Below are 19,178 nucleotides of genomic sequence, written 5' to 3' on the forward strand. Positions count from 1 at the left end.
GTGCACCTGCCTTGATCCCCTCATCCCTGCACGTCCTCCCTGCCCTTCCAGCCTACCCAGACAGAGAGGTGCATCATCACACCAGTGGATGCAATGACTTTGACTTTATAAAAATTAGTGGTTCTATAACTTTGGGTAAGTCAGTCACTCCTCTGGGCCCCAGTGTCTCTTGTGAGCCCTGGACACTGGGCTGGATGCCTGTCTGGTTTGTCTGGGTATCCTTACTCAACAATCAGTGTCAGTCCTGCCCATGGACTCATGGGCACTCAGCTCCTGTAGGAGCTCCAGGTAGGTCCTGTGTTAAACTGGGTCCTCCAGAAAAACAGGACAGACAAGGTCTATAGATGCATGGTATTGGCTCACAGGATTATGCTTGGAAGCTGAGAAATCCCAAGTCTGCAAGGTGCGGACCCAGCAGAGCCAGTGCTATCATTCCAGTTGGAGTGTGAAAGATCAAACTCGGGGAGTCAGTGGTGTAAGGACCCCAGTCCAAGGGCAGAAGAAGACTGATGGCCCAGTCTAGCCAGGCAAAGAGAGCAGATTCTTCCTTTCTTCACCTTAGTGTTGTATTTAGGTCTTCAGTGGATTGGCTGAGGACACCCACCCCAGGGAGGACCCTCTACTTTATTCATTGGGCTGATTCAGATCACAGTGTCACCAGAAATGCCCTCCCAAATGTAACCAGAATAATATTTAACCAAATACCTGGGTGCCTCGTGGTCCCAGGAAGCTGAAACATGGACATGAACGTGACTTTCCTCTGACTCAGGGCTGAGCTCCCAGTTCCAAGGGCATCCGTCCCCCCTACCTGTGGGCCATTCTCCCCTGCAGTGACTTCAGACCCCAGCTCTGGGTGCAGAGGGGTGGCCGGTCTTCGCCCTCCACTCAGAGGTTAGTGGATGTTGACCTCTGTGACTTCCTGGAGTGCTGGTCTACCATGTGGGTCCGTGTTAGACAAGGGTTACTACAGATGTGGGAGTGGCCCCGAGACTGGCTTGTCTGCGTTTGCAAGCCACTGGCCAGTTCTTCAGATGATTCCAGCACACTTTTTAAACCCCAAGCCCAGCATTGTGTTAGGAATCCAAACTGCTACACTTGAACCAAGTTGGGTCGTGTTGTTCATGACTCAGGGTCTAGAGAGGCTACAAGCCAGCAGCAGTGAGCTGGCATCCAAAGGGTGCCACTCTCCTCATTTCCAGGTAACATCTGCCTGAAGGGCCCAGTGCCCCCCAAGAACAGTTTTCAAGGAGGCCATTAAGTATACAAACGGTCTCCAAACTCCGACCTTGCGTTTCACCTCAGTGAGCCAGAATCATCAAATGCTCTCACTGTCCAACAGCCCTGATCACAGAGCCAAGTAAACAGTAAATTGGTCCATGATTACTCCGAAGGATAAAGCTGTTCAGTGAAGTCCGATCGATACTTTTGTGGAATGTTCTATTCTTTTGGTGAGGGTTTTTCAAAGCAGAGAAACTATACTTTCTTTGCATTTTTGAGGATGCTAGTTTCATTTACGTAGAAGTTCTACTAAAAATGAACAGTTTTCTGGTACATTCCCCACAGAAGCATGGACAAATTACAGAACAGCCATTCAACTCAGAATAGGGCAATTTCAAAATAAACTTCAGGAGCCAGAATTCTTGCACTGCATGTGAATTAACTATTTTTAGCCTCAACATAAGATTTATATTTAGAGACAGAAGTCGGCTGATGTAGCCTTATTTATGGTGTGACCCAACTGAAATATGGAGTTGGCTATGAGCATGGGTCCAGACACATCAGTTTTAGCTTAGTTTAATATCTGGGGTGCCTGAGGAGCAAAGGTAATGTTGTTTTGGATTTTTCAGACCTCATAAAATATTTTCCCTTTATTAGCTGTTTTTAAACTTGAGACAGACATAGATTAAATCCCCTCCAAACTGGAAATATCTCTTTGAACTCGGTAGCTAACTTCCACTTAAAATGATTTGGCGTCATATCTGGTTATTAATGCAAGCTTGGAAATCACTCTGGAAAACATCTTTCAGGTCCTCATTCATGTTGTGGCAAAAGTTGTCTCAATTAGCTCTCATTTGTATTTTATGAACTCTGGTTAATTTCACTGGGAAGTCTTCCAGCAGAATTTACAAGCTTTCATGGGGGGGGCATAATGTATTCAGTGATACAAGTGTGGCAGTAGAATCAACTGTATTCTTCTCAGTAGAATGGTGGCCCATACTCTAATTTATTTTATTTTACTTATTTTTATTTCACTCTGTTTCTTTTCATTGTATTGATTCTCTCTCTCGCTCTCTCTCTTTTAAACATTTTCTTAATTTATCTAAGAGAGAGAAGAGTGAGCCAGAGAAAGCACAAGTGGTGGAGAGGGGGAGAGGGAGAAGCAGAATCCCCACTAAGCAGAGCAGGGAGCCTGACAAGAGACTCCATCCCAGGACCCTGGATCATGACTTGAGCTGAAGTCAGACCCTTGACAGACCCAGGTTCCCCAATTGTATTGATTCTCATCTGTAGTGAGAGTGAGCTGAGAGGACTCAAGAGGGGGGCCAGTGGGAGGAGGGCACAGATGCCAGCCCCAGGTCACTGTCACCCTGGTCTACCTCAGTCTGGTCTAATGCTGATCCAGCTAGATAGCATTTCACATAATTGGTATTTTTCCCTTCTTTGCTTGTGAGAGCGACTTTAAAGTGTTTGTGTGAATATAGGGCATGAGCAGACATGGTGGGAAACAGTACAAGGAAGGGGTAACTGAAATCACAGGCTCCCACTTCACTTCTTTCTTGGCATCTCTGATGAGTGTGTAGGAGTTGATACCTTTGCAACTTAGAATGAAAGGAAATCTCCTCTTCCCTTTATCACAAAAGATGGCGTCTAGTTAATTTCCCACAGTGGATCTTCAAGTTTATGAAAAATATACAGTTTTAAAATATCATTTTTAACCCTCTTTCTTTAGCCACATTCTCCTCACTAAGTCTATATTTTCCCTAAAAAATGAGTATTGACAGATGAATGGATAAAGAAGATGTGGTATATATACACAATGGAATCTTACTCAGCCATCAGAAAGGTTGAATACTTACCATTTACAGCCACATGGATGGAACTGGGGCATATCGTGCTGAGCCAAAGAGTCAATCAGAAGATGACAATAATCATATGGTTTCACTCATACGTGGAACATAAGAAACAGGACAGAGGATCATAGGGAAAGGGAGAGACAACTGAATGGGAAGTCATCAGAGAGAAGAAAAAACATGGGAAACTCTTAACTCTAAGAAAGAAACTGAGGGTTGCTGGAGGGGAGAGAGGTGGGGAGATGGGGCACCTGACGTGATGAGCACTGGGTGTTATATGCAACTAATGAATCATCGAACACTGAGTCTTAATTTAATTGAAATTAAATTAAAAAAAAAAAAGAGTGAGTATCACCCAGGAGCCTGGTGGATCGGTTGGTTAAGAGTCTGACTCTTGATTTCTGTTCAACTCATGATCTCAGGGTCCTGGGATTGATCCCCATGTCAGGCTCCGTGCTGGGTGTGGAGTCAGCTTGAGATTCTCTCCCTCTGCACCCTGCCCCCATCCCCGCTTGTGTGTGCACTCTCTAAATAAATAAATAAATAAATAAATAAATAAATAAATAAAATCTAAATGAAGAAGAAGAAGAAGAAGAAGGAGTATGACCAAATTCATTATTTTATTTCCATTAGTCCAAGGATATTGGATTTACTATAACATAGATGTAACAACTGTCTGCCATTTGCTGGTTGAGTGAAATGGGGTAACCATCCCCACCTCATGGAATTTGCTAAATTGCAGGTACAATATACAGGAAATTCCTAGCACACACAATGTCGGGTAGACAGCTGTCTTTCACAGGTGTGTGCTGACCTAGAAAATCTCTTTGTGAAATCTTTGAAGGATCACATATGCAAAGGATATGGACCCAGATCATGTAATTAAGACAGAATATGGACCCACATCCCCTGGTATTGTTCCAGCCACCTTTATGGACCCAAAGATACCCACCTAAAAAAAATAAAGCATAGGTGATAATGTATCATATATGTATATAATAATTATGTCATAGTATATTAATGTATCAGGCACCATGCAGAGTCCAAGCAGCTATGGCCTTCATATGAGGGATGAGTGAACCAAGGAGTATTACCTAGGATTCACCAAACCAGAAAGTGGTTCATTGACCAAAGTCTGCCTTCCAATTCAAACCACAAACACTACAGCGTGTGCAGCTTAAGAAGAGAGGTCTCCTGGTATACTTTCTTTAACTTTGTTTCCCCCATTGTTCTAATATTTTTTATTTTCCATACAAATAACGTATCAAATATGTAAAGAGCAAACAAACCATCACATTTGACTAATTCCAGTTAATCCAACTTTGGCAAAAAGAATTGTTGTAGGCAAGAGTCGTATGTGTCTTTTGCAAAATGTATTCATTTGTAACAAATCAAATATAATCAATACTTTTGATAAATGAACAGTTATAAAAACCTTCATTCTTGGGGAACCGTGGCTCAGTTGGTTAAGCATCTGCCTTCGGCTCAGGTCATGATCTCAGGGTCCTGGGATTGAGCCCTGCATTGAGCTCCCTGCTCAACGGAGAGCCTGATTCTCCCCCTCTCTCTAGCTGATGCTCTGTCTCCTCGTGCTCTCTCTATCAAGTAAATACACAAAATTTTAAACAAACAAACACACCTCATTCTTTAACCTTTTTATTTCATCTCACTTCATTCTCAACCTGAGAGCATTTAAAAATCTCCTTCACGGGGAAGAAAAAAAATCTCTTTTGGTTCTTGGGCATGATTAGACTCTGGATAGGGGGAAGGTTTAGAACTCACCAAATCCAGATCCCTGGTGTCTGGGAAAGGGCATATGTACAGTTTAACAAAATCCCTTTGGTCAGGAGATTGAAATGATCCTAATGTTGTGGGGGCAACTTCCCCAGGTTAATGATGGGCCTTGGTAGCTCTCCTAAAAACCTGAAAGATAACACTATGATCATGGGATGAGACAATACTCCAGACCCTGCCTGGGGACAAATGCTTCTCAAAAGAGACAAAGGCATTCTCCTCCCTTTTCCTGTAAGGAGGAGCTTCTGAATTATTGCTGGATATGAATAACAAAGACAAGAGATGAGACAAGATTCTGGGTCTGACACTTATGAAATAGCAAATTTGAAAAACTCATCCAAGTCTGTCTAATAACCAGTGGGCTGCCTCGAATGTGGGGAGCGGAAAGACAGTGAATTGCAGAATAAAAATATGGCACAGTGTCTCCACAGTGTCTCTACAAGTTAAAGAGAGAGGTCTGGGCCAGCTGATGGGGGAAGGAAAGCCACGAGAGGCTCCAACATGCAGATGGCCACGTCCAGCCTGACCTCCGCCTGGTAAGGCAAATGGGCCCCCTGTGCCCCTTACTTTGATTTCACACTCATCAATCAAATTCTTGGTTTTAATTCATCTTCTCTCATAATGCTTGTATGCAGAGTGAGCATCAGACACAGGCTTCGGTTTAACAATTATATTTTTCACGCTGCTTGGAAACACTGGTGTCGTGGTCCATCTGGTTAACGCGGGGCATCACCCTGACAGGATTTTCCCAAACTTTGAGAATGGAGGACTCTCCTTAAGAGAGGACAGAACCAGGATTGACTTAAATGAATTATAATGTACTCATCATAGTCAGATGTAAATTTCTGTGTAAACTGCTTACGTTTACAGTTCCAATATAACTACAAGGTCAAAATGCACTGACAGAATTTAAATTCCAATTCACATTAATTAAATACAGTGTGTTATGATTTTCTGAGGATAAACTGCTAATCATGATGAGAACGTGAACTTCCCCTGGGGTGGGTTCTTCTGAGTTCTGCGTATCTGTCCCATGCAATGGGATGTGATGTCCATACATATTTACTCAATTTGAACTCTGGCCATTCTTTTCATCCGACACACTGGTGAAGTCCAAGGTCTGTTTCAATCTAACCACTCAGGTCTTCTCCACCTCCCCAGAACAGCTAACCTCACTGGAGGAAAACACAAGCATTTATTGTCAGATTTTACTTTAAACTCATGCTCAAGGGGCGCCTGGGTGGCTCAGTGGGTTAAAGCCTCTGCCTTCGGCTCAGGTCATGATCTCAGGGTCCTGGGATCGAGCCCCGCATCGGGCTCTCTGCTCAGCGGGGAGCTTGCTTCCTCCTCTCTCTGCCTGCCTCTCTGCCTACTTGTGATCTCACTCTGTCAAATAAATAAAATCTTAAAAAAATATAAATAAATAAATAAACTCATGCTCAAAATCTCAAATGAGAATTAAAGACTGTCCCCAGATCCTACTACATGTTCTTCATATATTAATTTTTCTATTTTCCAGAACTTCCATTTCACAATTTCTTGTCTCTTCCCAGCCCTGTCTACACTGCCACCCAGTCACTAGCAAGTACACACGCATGCACATACCAATGTTCTCAGTTGCCCTGTTCACATGATGGGGAGACATTAGAAGCCCTCAGAATATGGTTCTTTATCTTCCAACACCTGTCACTACTTCACATGCATCTCTCTCCGTGTTCTCTAGATCTTCATCATAAATAACCTGGATGAAACGTCCCAGTTCCTATAAAAATCAACGCTCTTGGGGTGCCTGGGTTGCTCAGTGGGTTAAAGCCTCTGCCTTCGGCTCAGGTCATGATCTCAGGGTTCTGCATCAGGCTCTCTGCTCAGCGGGGAGCCTGCTTCCCCCTCTCTCTCTGCCTGCCTCTATGCCTACTTGTGATCTCTGTCTGTCAAATAAATAAATAAAGTCTTAAAAAAAAAAAAAAACGCTCCTACTTGTGTCTGGATTTCAAATCCTCTCAGCTTATCAAGATCTGGCTTCTTCAATTTCTGTCTGGATGCAACACGGATTTCTCCCTCAACTCGGGACCATGCCCATCAGTGTCCGCCCTTGTTCTATACCTCTCAGTGTAAAAGGAAAATCCCTTTAAAAATCCAAATCCTTCCACCCTCTGGGTAGTCCCTGACCTCATCTTTCCCACAGGAAGACTTCTTAGCAATTACCTAAATTTTCTGCCTCTACTTCCTCACATCATCTTTGATCTTCATCTCCGTCATTTGCAGCTGTATCCCCTCTGATATGGTCCCTATGAAGGTTCTCAATGACAATGGTGTCAAATCCAATGATCACACATCCTTATCCCACTCAGCCCTCTCTCTGCTTCTGGAAACACTTTCTGTTCTTGACTTCAGGGACATGGGAATTTGAATAATTTCCTTTCCACATTCCTGGCTACTCGTTTTTGGACACATGGAAGGTATCACTTGAACTTGACTTCAAAATTTGAGAGTGTTCCAGGGTTCGTTCTCATTCTTTCTCTCTCTGTGTCATGTTATTGAATCCCATGGATTTTCACATGATCTGTACATTCCTTAGGTCCTGGCATCTACAGACTCATATTCCACAAACTTCTTGATGTTACCACTTGGCCACCCAATTGGTATCTTAAAATAAATATGGGCAAGCAGAACTCTTGATTCCTTTCCCCCCAAACCTGCTGTCTCCCTAGTCTACTCTGTCTCAGTAAACGGTAGTTGTCCTTTTCCTTCATTTTTCAAATCAAAAACCCAGGGTGGACTTCAACCTCTTTCTTTTCTACAGCTGCCACACTCAAGCTCTTAGGAAGTCGTCATCAGCTCTACTTTTAGAACATATCCTGAATTATTTCACTTCTCCCTTCTGCTGCTTCCATCACACTTCTGTCTGACCTCTTTCATCTAGATCACAAGAGCCACCTAAACCATTTGTTTATGTATTTTGTCTCCTGACTCCCCAAGCTATTTACCTCCACAACAGCCTGAGTTGTTATTTATGAGTGAAAATCAGTTTATATTTCCATCCATTTATAACCATCCAGGGCTCAGGTCCAAGATGGGGACGTAAGAACCTCCAGAACTCACTGCTTCACGAGGATGCAGAGTCTACAGCTAACACAGAGCCGTTTCTGGAGAACAGCTAAGTGACTCCTACATATTGGGCAACTCAGAAAATAACCACATCACCATCACTAAAATGGGAGGGAAAGGTTGAGACAGTCTCACCACAAACCCCATCCCTGCCATAGCACCGCACAATCAGTAGGATACTCCCAATTAATACAACTCAAAAGCAAACACCAAAGAATCCGATTAAGAAATGTGCAGAGTGGGTGCCTGGGTGGCTCAGTCTGTTAAGCAGCTGCTTGGGCTCAGGTCATGATCGCAGGGTCCCGGAATCAAGCCCTACCTGGGATTCCCTATTCCACAGGGAGCCTGCTTCTCCCTCTCCTCCCTGGTTGTACTCTCTCTCACTATCTTTCTCTCTCAAATAAATAAAATCTTAAAAAAAATTAAAAAAGAAATGTACAGAGGATTTGAATAAACATTTTTTTTTAAGGAAGACATACAGCTGGCCAGCAGGCACATGAAATGTCTTCAATATCATTAATCATTGGAGAAATGCAAATCAAAACCACAGTGTGATATCACCTGAACCCTTATACCTTATCCACATTTTCATGAAAGATCATAAAAAATATGAGAAAACATGGGACCCTCTTTCCAATGACATGTATCCTACAGCTTTCTTCTTACTATTCAGATCAGAGAGAGCTTTCTGACCAGAGAGCTTTTAGCTGGCTTGCCAGGCAAATCTACAGTACCATATTCCCCCCTCAGCACATTATCATGATATTCTAGTTTTTTTAATGAATGAATGAATGAATGTGTCTGTATCAATTCATTGGCTTCCTCTCTGTCTGACTCAAGAGGATACATCTCCCTGAGAGTACATTTTCTCCTTCAAGACCATTTCTCAAGGTCGAGGGACAGAGGAGCGCCTGCCTGATGCATAAAACCCAATCCAAAAATGTTTGCACAATGAAGAAAAGTGAGACATTCATTTGGACAGTGTACATCAAAGTAATTTGATACAAATGCACAATTTACATGAGAAATCTACCTTAATTCTTTACTAGTGATGACATTAAAAATGAAATAATAATTGCAATGCATTTGATCACAAACACATGCACATATCAGCTACATAATTATATAACAAGCTGACACTGTCCGTGGCACAAGGGTAATGCTAGTGTCACATATTTCAAGGGGATCTTTTATTATTATCTTCAAAATGGAGACAGAAAATTAAGCAGTTCTTGTGGGCAACTCACAAATCTTGGGACATTGTCTATGGATTCCAGTAATTTTTTAAAAGATTTTATTTTTTTATTTGACAGAGAGAGACATTGAGAGAGGAAATACAAGCAAGGAGAATGTGAGAAGGAGGAGGAGAAGGCTTCCCATTGAGCAGGGAGCCCAATGCGGGGCTCAACCCCAGGATCCTGAGATCATGACCTGAGTCGAAGGTAGATGCTTAACCGACTAAGCCAACCAGGTGCCCCAACCAGTAATTTTTAAAAAGATTTTATTTATTTGAGAGAGAGAAAGCTCGTGCACAAGCAGGGGGAGGGAGCGGGGGAGGGGGAGAGGGAGATGCAGACTCCTCACGGAGCAGGGACCCCAACATGGGACTCAATCCCAGGACCCCGAGATCATGATCTGAGCCGAAAACAGATGCTTAACTGACTGAAACACCCAGGCACCTCAGGTTTTCTGTGATTTTTACACACACTGGGCACATATTGGAGGAGGTACCCCAGGAAGCAGGAATTCACGGTGCTCTAGACAACCTACCTGAGATTAGTGGTGGTCCTGGAAACTCCTGATTCCTTCAGAGGCCTAAACCAAGTAGCAGATTTCTTTTCTCCTTCAACATCTTAACGGAATCATCCGAGTGCAAAGTCATTCTCTTGTCTGAGAGAAGAGTTTGGTACGGTTAATAATTCAATGAATTGCCAAGATGATCCCTGCCTCAGTCACAATGTTTCCACCCATAAGTTTCTTTGTCTTAGAAGCAGATGGACGGGTCAATGTGTTTTCTTTTGTTCTTATTTTATTCCGTTACCCTGGGATGATTTACTATCAGGTCTAATTGCTACGAGACAAGCAAAAGAAAGCTGCCTTTCCATAGAGAAGCATCGGTAAAACAGTGTGCAGCTTTGGAATGCAATGGCCAGCTGCTGTCTTTGGCAAAGCCAGCCGTCCTCATGGGAACTGAACATCGATAATGAAGTTCAAGTGTTGCAGTTGTGCACTGCACAACTCCGGCATGCATCATAGGTCCAAGCAGCAGCTGACTTCCCATTTGGTTTCTTCGTGTCTGCTATAATTCCAAAGTAACTGTGTTCCTAGAGGAAAGGAAATTCTAAAGAGCCTGCACATGTCAGGCTCTGGAGTTCTGTTAGGGATAATACACTGCTGTCACGCTAGCCCACCTTTTCCTCATACTGATCTTTTGTTTTTTGTTTGTTTGTATGCTTTTTAATATATAAAAGGATAATACAGCCATCAGGCTTCTGTCATGCTTCCTTTTGTGAAAAAAACGTATTATGTCCTTGCCTGAGAAGGGACAAACTCCTGGGATGGCATTTTCAGAACACACAACCCCTGCCCACTTGAATTTGTATGTGTTATATTTTAACTGAGGCCCAGTCCACAGGAGTAAAAAGAGAAGAGGTCACAGAGCGGCCAGAGGACCCGTGAACGAAAGGCACCCTGCCTGTGGTGGTTCTAAAATAAACCTTCTTTTTATATAGGCCCTCTCAAAGTTACAGGGTCACAAAGTGCCTTGAAATAAATCTCAGAGGGAGCAGCAAATTCTGCAGTCACATCCCAATGCTTTATGTCGGTGACTATGACGGAGTTAATAAATCGTGGGCCTGAGTGAACACATGTGCGCAGACCTAGTGGTGAGTATGTTCCAGAGATAAAAGTGACCAGGTGTTCAGGGACAATAGAGAAGAGTTACGAGCAGCAGGGGTTCATATGGACACCTCAGGATTTAATATTGCAGAAGCACGGCTTAGGGCCCTGGAAGCGGGAGCCTGGTGATGGATGCTGTTGAAGACCACTGTGTATGGTGGAGGGGGTGGGGGGAAGTATGGAAGGAAGCAGGAGGCTGAGTGGGTTGTCACATTCACGAGCTTGTCAGCAGTAATTGGCCAAATCCTGGTTCAAAACAGAAAGTGCAAGGCTTTTAACTGCTCCTTTTCTGGGATTCTCTCTTTAGCAAAGCCTGAGGGGACCCAGCCAGCCCCAACTTCCCATAAACATGATCAACTCTCACGCGTTCCTTTCTTTCTTTCTTCCTCCGGCTTCAATCCTGAGAAATAATAGAAGGACCAGAATGTAAGTGTTTGCACATTCTGTGTCTGAGCCTCAGGGGCTATTGTCTCCCAGTGTAGGGGATCCCTTACACCCCGACACCTCCAGGAAGGACCTGATTCCCTTCATAGGGTGACATTTTTTTTCCCCTTAAATTCCCAGCATATCCCGTCTCTTCAGCTCTCCCTCAGAACGTTTGCCTTGCCTTATGCCTCACGTGTCGTCTCATGTACGTATGCCCTCCCTGCTTATCCCTTAGCACCCCTAGAGAGATCCGTACGCCGCACACCTCTCTTGGTGTGATCTGTTGGTTATTTTGTTCCTGCCACAGGGTCAGTGAATATTTCTCTTTTTTCCCATATTATTTATCTCTGCAATAGGAAATTTCAAAATAGGCTTTGTTAGTTTCCCCATCATTAATTTTTCACTAGGCAGGATAGGCTGGCTTAGGTCTGACTGCATTTTCTCTTCCTAAAATCTATATTTTCTTTGGGTTAATTCTCCAAGGTAATGGATGTTTCTCTGACTTCTGCTAAATTATAAACCACTCATACAAGATTCATGTATTGGCATTTACAATGTTGCTTTTATTGTTCGCTTGGTAAAGTCTATTTTAGGTTAAGTTTAACTCTTTGAGGCGAATTGGAATTTGTTAATAGATCATACCTCTGATTGCTTCATTAAATAACTATTGATCTGCACTTAGGTACAATTTCCTGCTTTAGCGTAGTTGCTCCTTACCCAGAGAAAGGTGATCAGCCACCAGAGTCAACACTTCCCTGTAACGCTTCAATGGTTGCTGGTATTTGGCCAAGTGTCAGCCTGTCCCCTCGATCCTGTCGAATACTTTTGGCGACAGGAAGTCAAAATCATCCTGTTCCATCTTTGGTCCTTTTTTCCGACACAAAATTCTTTCTGAACTGAAACCAACATACTCTTAACCTCCCTGCTGTGGTGTTCGTCACAGACCATGTGGAAAAGAAAAAGTGAGATCCTATCTCTATGACAGCTTTAAAATTCCTTTCTAAATGTTTCCATTCTCCCACTGAGTTTTTTTAAAGATTTTATTTATTTATTTGCCAGAGAGGAAGAGACAGAGAGAGAGAGAGAGAGAGAGAGAGAAAGAGAGAGAGGGAGAGAGAGCATAAGAAGGGGGAGGAGCCAAGGAAGAGAGAGAAGCAGGTTCCACTCCAAGCAGGGATCCCAATATGGGACTCAATCCCAGAACCCTGAGATCATGATGAGCCAAAAGGAGACGCTTCACCGACTGAGCCACCCAGGTAACTCCCACTGAGATTTTTTTTTCTTTCTTTCATTTAATGGAGTTTGGAGACCACTCGCCAGTATCTCCTGAGGGGGTTTGCTTGTTACTAACAGGACCCTCCAATTAGGCCAAGTAAATACCTGTCAGGGATGAGACTACTGGCTATTCTGAAGGCATGCTCTCTAGGCAGCCGAGGGTCCTGGTCAGGATTTTTAAAATATATCACGCTGTTGAATAATTCAGGGCTTACTACTGAAAACTCTTATTTTACTTATTTATTTATTTTTTAAAAGATTTTATTTATTTATTTGACAGAGAGAGAGATCACAAGTAGACAGAGAGGCCGTAAGAGAGAGACAGGGAAGCAGGCTCCCTGCTGAGCAGAGAACCCGATGCGGGGCTCGATCCCAGGATCCTGGGATCATGACCTGAGCTGAAGGCAGAAGCTTTAACCCACTGAGCCACCCAGGCCCCCCATGAAAACTCTTATTTTTTAAACCCATGCCTTTATTTGTTCCCTGAGACAGCGTCATACGGGAGCCCCCGGAGACCCACTGGGAGTTCAGAAATCTTAGAGTCGAGGGTGTAAGAAAGTCAGTTAATTCAATAGTACGAGTGTCTGAAGAGTAACAAGAGAGGAGCAGTGGGAGCTCTCGAGCTCCAGAGGAGGAGTGTTTATCTGGATGCGGAACCTGTCATGCTGCAGGCAGATGCCAGCTGGGGGCTCTCTTCCTAGAAACAGCGGGTCTCCTGCAGAGGCTCGTAGTTGTTAGGACAACTTGAAATGCATATTTAGTATTCAGTGACTGATTGTATGTGGAGCCATGAGGGAGAAGGAAAATCCCAGATGAGTTCATATTTCTGGTTTGGGCACCTGCAGCCAATGGGGCCATTCACGGAAAACTGGATGGAGAATAGAGAGGCAGCCTTGAGGGTAAGGATGAGCTTGGCTTCAGATGGCTCCTGACATCACACATGGACCCAGAGAATGACAGTCCAGACAGTCTGGGACACAGACTCACTCAACACTGAAAGGATGACCCCAAGAGGCACATTCAGTGATCCTTATACACTTGTCAGACATGGAGGAGGGGAGGTCTGGTACCAAGAAACCCAAGAGTGAAGAAGTTCTATACAAAGGGGAGCAATCAGTAGTGGTATAAAATACAGAAAGTTCTCAGGAGTTGAAGACTTATAAAAGTCTTTTAGTTCAATGACAAGAAAGCCACCAGTGACTTAAAAAAAAAAAAAATGGCATAAAGGGTGGAGCAGAAGGTGGATGGGAATATATTTAGAATCAGATGAGAAGAGGTAGGGGGGGACCCATGGAGGATAGGTAATTTTAAGAGTATTTTTAAGATAAAGAGGCTAGAGTACTAATACTGCTAGCAGAGACACCCAGCAGAGAAAAAAACCCCAATAGCTGGGAGAGAAGAGAAAGTCTGTGGAATTCCCCTAAGGCAAACTTCCTCCAAAGAGTTCCCATAAATAAATAAAAAGCTTTACTAAAGTATAATTTACATGTCATCAAATTGCCTTATTGTACATGTATAATTCAATGATTTGAGTACACCAACAGAGTTGGGCAACCATCTCTGAAATCTAGAATGCGTTCACATCCCCAAATCTTTCCTCATGTCTGTTTACAGTTAATCCTTGGTCCTGCCACCATCGGCAGCAAGCTACTTTCTGTCCTCAAAAAGTTGTCCATGCTAGACATTGTTAGGTAAAGGGAATCTTATTGTATGTCGTGTTTGCGCCTGGCTGCTTTTCTTCACATAATGGGTTTTTAGGTTCATCCACAGTGTGACATATGTCTTTCTAAATGCCTAATAGTATTCAGTTAAATGGCTGTGCTACCATTTTGTTCATCTAATATACCCCAGTTGATGGACATTTGAATGGTTTCAAGGTTTCAGCCATGATGACGAGCATACTGTGAACATTTCCATGCATATCCTCATGAAGATGTGCCTTACCATTTTTCTCAGTTGGAGTCCCAGGAATACAATTTCTGGGTCCTAAGTTGATGTTGCCTGTTTTTTTTTGTTGTTGTTGTTGTTTGTTTGTTTGTTTGTTTTTCCATTTCTTAATATCTTTCCTTCTTCCTTTAGTATTTATTTATTTTATATTATTTATATTATATTATTTACTTATTTATTTTGTATTATTTATTTATTTATTTACTTATTTACATATTTATTTGAAAAATAGATAGAAACCACAAGTAAGCAGAGTGGCAGACAGAAGGAGAGGGAGAAGCAGGCTTTCCACTGAGCAGAGAGCCCAGTGTGGGACTGGATCACAGGACCCTGAGATCATGACCTGAGCCAAAGGCAGCCACTTAATGACTGAGCCACTCAGGCACCTCAAAGTTGCCTGTTTTAAGAAAATGCCCAATCATTTTCCAAGTGAACGTGTTGCTTTGCATTCCTGTCAGCAGTGGGCAGGGGCTCCCGTTTCTCTGCATCTCTGCCAGCACTTGGTTTTGTCTCCTCTTTTTATGCTAGCTTTTCCGGGGTGTCAGTGTCTTCTGTTGGGCTTTCATCTGCTCTTTTCTAGTGACCAACGATGTGAAGTGCCTTTTTATTTGCTGATTTACCGTCTGTATGTCGCTTTTTGATTAAATGTCTACTCAAATCTTCTGCCGGTTTTCAAATCGAATTGTTTGTTATCAAAAATCAAGAGTCCTTTACCATCCCTCTGTGAAACACACATTTTGTAAGTGTCTCTTGCTAGCTCGTGGCTTGCCTTTTCATTTTCTTACTGATGTCTTTTGAAGCACTAAGTTTTACTATTTTGGATAAATTCAATTTGTTCTTTTGTGTATCATGCATTTAGTGTCAAGTCTGAAAGCTTTTTGCTCAATCCAAAGTTATGAAGATTTTCTCTAAAATTTTATGATTTAAGGGCACCTGGGTGGTATAGTCAGTTAAGTGTCCAACTCTTGTTTTTGGCTCAGGTCATGATCAGCTTCGTGTGATGGAGCCCCACACCAGGCTCTGCACTCAGACTGTGGAGTCTGCTTGAGATTCTCTCTCCCTCTGCCCCTCCCCACTGTGAGCTCGTGCTCTCTCTTTCTCCCTCTGTCTCTCAAATAAATAAATAAATCTTTAAAAAATAAAATAAAAGTTTCACGATTTAATTCTTACATTTCCTTTTATGATCCATTTTGAGTTAATTTTCATTTCAGTTAATTTTAGAATAATTTGTGAAGTAGAGGTCTACATACATTATTTTGCTCCTAGATAACCACTTTTTCTGGCATCATTTATCGAAAGAAAGAAATCTATCCTCTACCCACTGAATTGCCTTGGGATCTTTGTCAAAAATCAAATAATGACAAATGTATCCCCCTATAGCTTTCACACAATTAAAAAATTTAAAAAAAATTGCATGCTTTAACCCCAATCACTCATAAATTTTATCAATATTGATCCCAGTGTTTAATAATTAAATTTTTAACATGTTGGAAATAGAGTTTTTTTTAAATACTTGAAATAAGATACCAATAGATTTGAATAATGCATTTATCTTTAAGAATAAAAAAAATATCCAACAGCAGAGGTTTAAAAATACACAGAAGGGCTTCCAAATAACCAAATCATCCATAGGTAATGTTATGCCATTAAGTTAAGTATAGGGAGACATTAAGTTAAGTATAGATGATAGATAGATGATAGATAGAAGATAGATAGATAAGAGATAGCAAATCTCTTCAGTTAAGCAAAAACCTAGGAACTCAGGAGTTAGTGGAGGTCAATAGAACCACTATTTCCCTGAAGTGACAAGATCCAGGGCACAGAGCCAGTGAAGCACTTGGAACCACAGCTTCTTCAGCTGGGGAACCTACCCATGACAGGTGGACGGCCACTGTTCAGGACGCCCTGTGCCCGATGTGTGGGCAAGTCTGCGATCACTCATGGAGCAAACTATCAGAGCCAAGAAAAAAAGTGCAGCCTGGTGATATAAGGAGGTGGAGCAAAGAGTCAATTGGTAGAAAAACTCAGATTTAAAGACCAAACCACAGTCTGCTCAGGTGGACCTTCCCTACATTTTAAGATCTGTGCAAGGGAGGAGAGCTTTTGACAAAAATACGTACTATTGATCATATTTTGCTGTGATAGAAACCTGAAATAGGGACGCCTGGATGGCTCAGTGAGTTAAGCCTCTGCCTTTGGCTCAGGTCATGATCTCACGGTCCTGGGATGGAGCCCCATGTTGGGCTCTCTGCTCAGAGAGGAGCCTGCTTCCTTCTCTCTCTCTGCCTGCTTCTTTACCTAGTTGTGATCTGTCAAATAAATAAACTCTTTTAAAAAATTTAAATTTAATTAAAAAAAAAAAAGAAACCTGAAATAGGACATGGAAAGCATTTTTCTTGAGGGCCTGTCCCATCAGGCACTGTGCTGGGTGTTCTCACGTATACTTCTGGATTTTGGTTTGGGGCTACATTTGAAAGATAATTTTGGGGAAGAGGAAAGGAAAGGAACTTGTCCAGGCACAGAGGACCTGAGTTCAGATTTATGACCTCTTTCCTTGTGTCTGTTGCAGCCAGGAAGCTAAAACTAAAGAAATAGGCAAGGTGATTATTTTGCTCAGTCCTCAGCTTCCCCGGGGTGGCCACACAGCCCCTGAGAGATTAACGAAGACCCCATCATGGTGTGACAGCTAGTTCACTCAGTGCTGGTTTTGGCAATAAAGCTTCGTAGAAATGTATGCAGCTCCTGGGTCCTGGTAAATTTCTGCTGACTGTGCATTTCTAGGAAAATATGACCAGGTTGCTTTGGGCCAAACTATTTTTCTTTTGTTTTATCCTTGTCACCTCCAGTTTAACCTAAAGAAACTATGGTTCATGATCCCACAGGCTGAGGTTTAAGTATCTGAGTGCAGGGAGCAGACCAAGGGCGTGGGCTGAGCTTCTTATCACTGAAGCAGTTTAATCATGGTATCTCAGGGGCTGAACACTGTTTGATATTTCATGGTTATTCTCTTTAGTTTCTGCCAGCTCCGTGCCCCTGTGCCCTATGTGGAACAGGTCATCTCAGACTTTGGTGTGCATACACATCACCCCAGGAAATCTAAACATACAGTTTTTTCGTGGGTTCAATGACCCAAAAACTCTGATTGAGTAGATTAAGGATGGGGCCCCACAGTTTCATTAAAACAAAACAAACTCGAGGTGATTTGATGCAGGTGACCACAGAGGAAATTTTGGGTTTTTCTGCATGCCTTTAGGTCTGCTTTATGTGTAGGTGATGGTAGACACCAGGACTTGATTCGAGGACTAGGATATCCTGGTTCTGGTTATAGTTGTCACAACTGACATCAAGAGAGGTCCAAAAACATAAATGCTAGGATTCAGGGAAGATGGGTGAGATCAGAGTGCTGTGGGCTGGTGGAGCCCAGATTCTCATTTCATCTTACCTCCCACAGAGGACAGAGTTAAAGCTGCTGGATGAACCATCCACCAGAGGACTGGTCACCTGGTCTGGTCTTGTGAAAAAAAGAAAGAAGAAGAAGAAGAAGAAGAAGAAGAAGAAGAAGAAGAAGAAGAAGAAGAAGAAGAAGAAGAAGGAGGAGGAGGAGGAGGAGGAGGAGGAGGAGGAGGAGGAGGAGGAGGAGGAGGAGGAGGCGGAGGAGGAGGAGGAGGAGGAGGAGGAGGAGGAGGAGGAGGAGAAGGAGAAGGAGGAGAGGGAGAAGAAGAAGAAGAAGAAGAAGAAGAAGAAGAAGAAGAAGAAGAAGAAGAAGAAGAAGCAGCAGAAGCAGAAGCAGGAGGAGGAGGAGGAGGAGAAGAAGGAGAAGAAGGAGAAGAAGGAGGAGAAGAAGGAGAAGAAGAAGAAATAATTGAGGGGCACTTTGGTGGCTCAGTCAGTTGAGTCCAGCTCTTGATTTCGGCTCAGGTCATGATCTCAGGGTTGTGAGGTTGAACCCCACGTCAAGCTCTGTGCTCAGCATGGAGTCTCCTTAAGATTCTGTCTCTCTCTCCCTCTGCCCCTCCCTGTTATGCATATACTTGTGTGCGCTCTCGCTCTCTCTCTCTCTCTCTCTCTCTCTCCCTCACTTTCTAATAAATGATTAAATCTTTAAAACAGCAACTTGGTCATTTTATGCCCCTTAGCATGAAGAGGACTGGTCTTGGTCAAAGGAAAGCCCTTATCTATGGAACACTAATAGTTGGCGTTTCTGGCTCCAGGCTGTGTATGGAAAAGAACCCAGCAACCTGTGGACATCTGAGGGCTGCCCTGGGAGTGCTCTATAGGCACATAGCTCTGTGGGTCTCTACAATGGAGATATTTCATTATACAAATACTCGCCACTATGCGAGGGGAGCACTCGTTCCAACCTGGGTCAGATGGTGAGTGTCTAAGCTGGGAGGGAAGGCTCTGGGGAAGATACCCCAGAGCTCTTGATGCTGTGTCTGAACTTTGTGATGGCAATTCTGAAATTATCAGTAGATCGTGTTCCTGGTGAAGATCCCTGATCCCTTGGATCTGATTTGACAGTCCCGCCCATTGTGTTAGATTCCGTAATCTGCATAGTGCCGTTACAGACGGTCCCCTTGGTTCATCTCTTCATCACTGAACCGTGTAATGGATTGATGTACCTGTTGGTTCTATCACGGGACTGACTCCGACTTCACT

General features: G+C 43.1%; 1 long non-coding RNA gene across 1 annotated transcript; it reads left to right on the forward strand.

Annotated features, from left to right (window-relative positions):
• Positions 1-10,742: 10,742 nt before the first annotated feature.
• Positions 10,743-18,086, forward strand: LOC125080652 (uncharacterized). The gene is made up of 2 exons (XR_007121445.1): positions 10,743-10,858; positions 17,971-18,086. It is a non-coding gene; the product is annotated as an uncharacterized LOC125080652 (long non-coding RNA).
• The last annotated feature ends 1,092 nt before the right edge of the window (positions 18,087-19,178 follow it).

The sequence above is a fragment of the Lutra lutra genome, chromosome 11 (genome assembly GCF_902655055.1).
Source record: "Lutra lutra chromosome 11, mLutLut1.2, whole genome shotgun sequence".
Classification (NCBI taxonomy): Eukaryota; Metazoa; Chordata; class Mammalia; order Carnivora; family Mustelidae; genus Lutra; species Lutra lutra.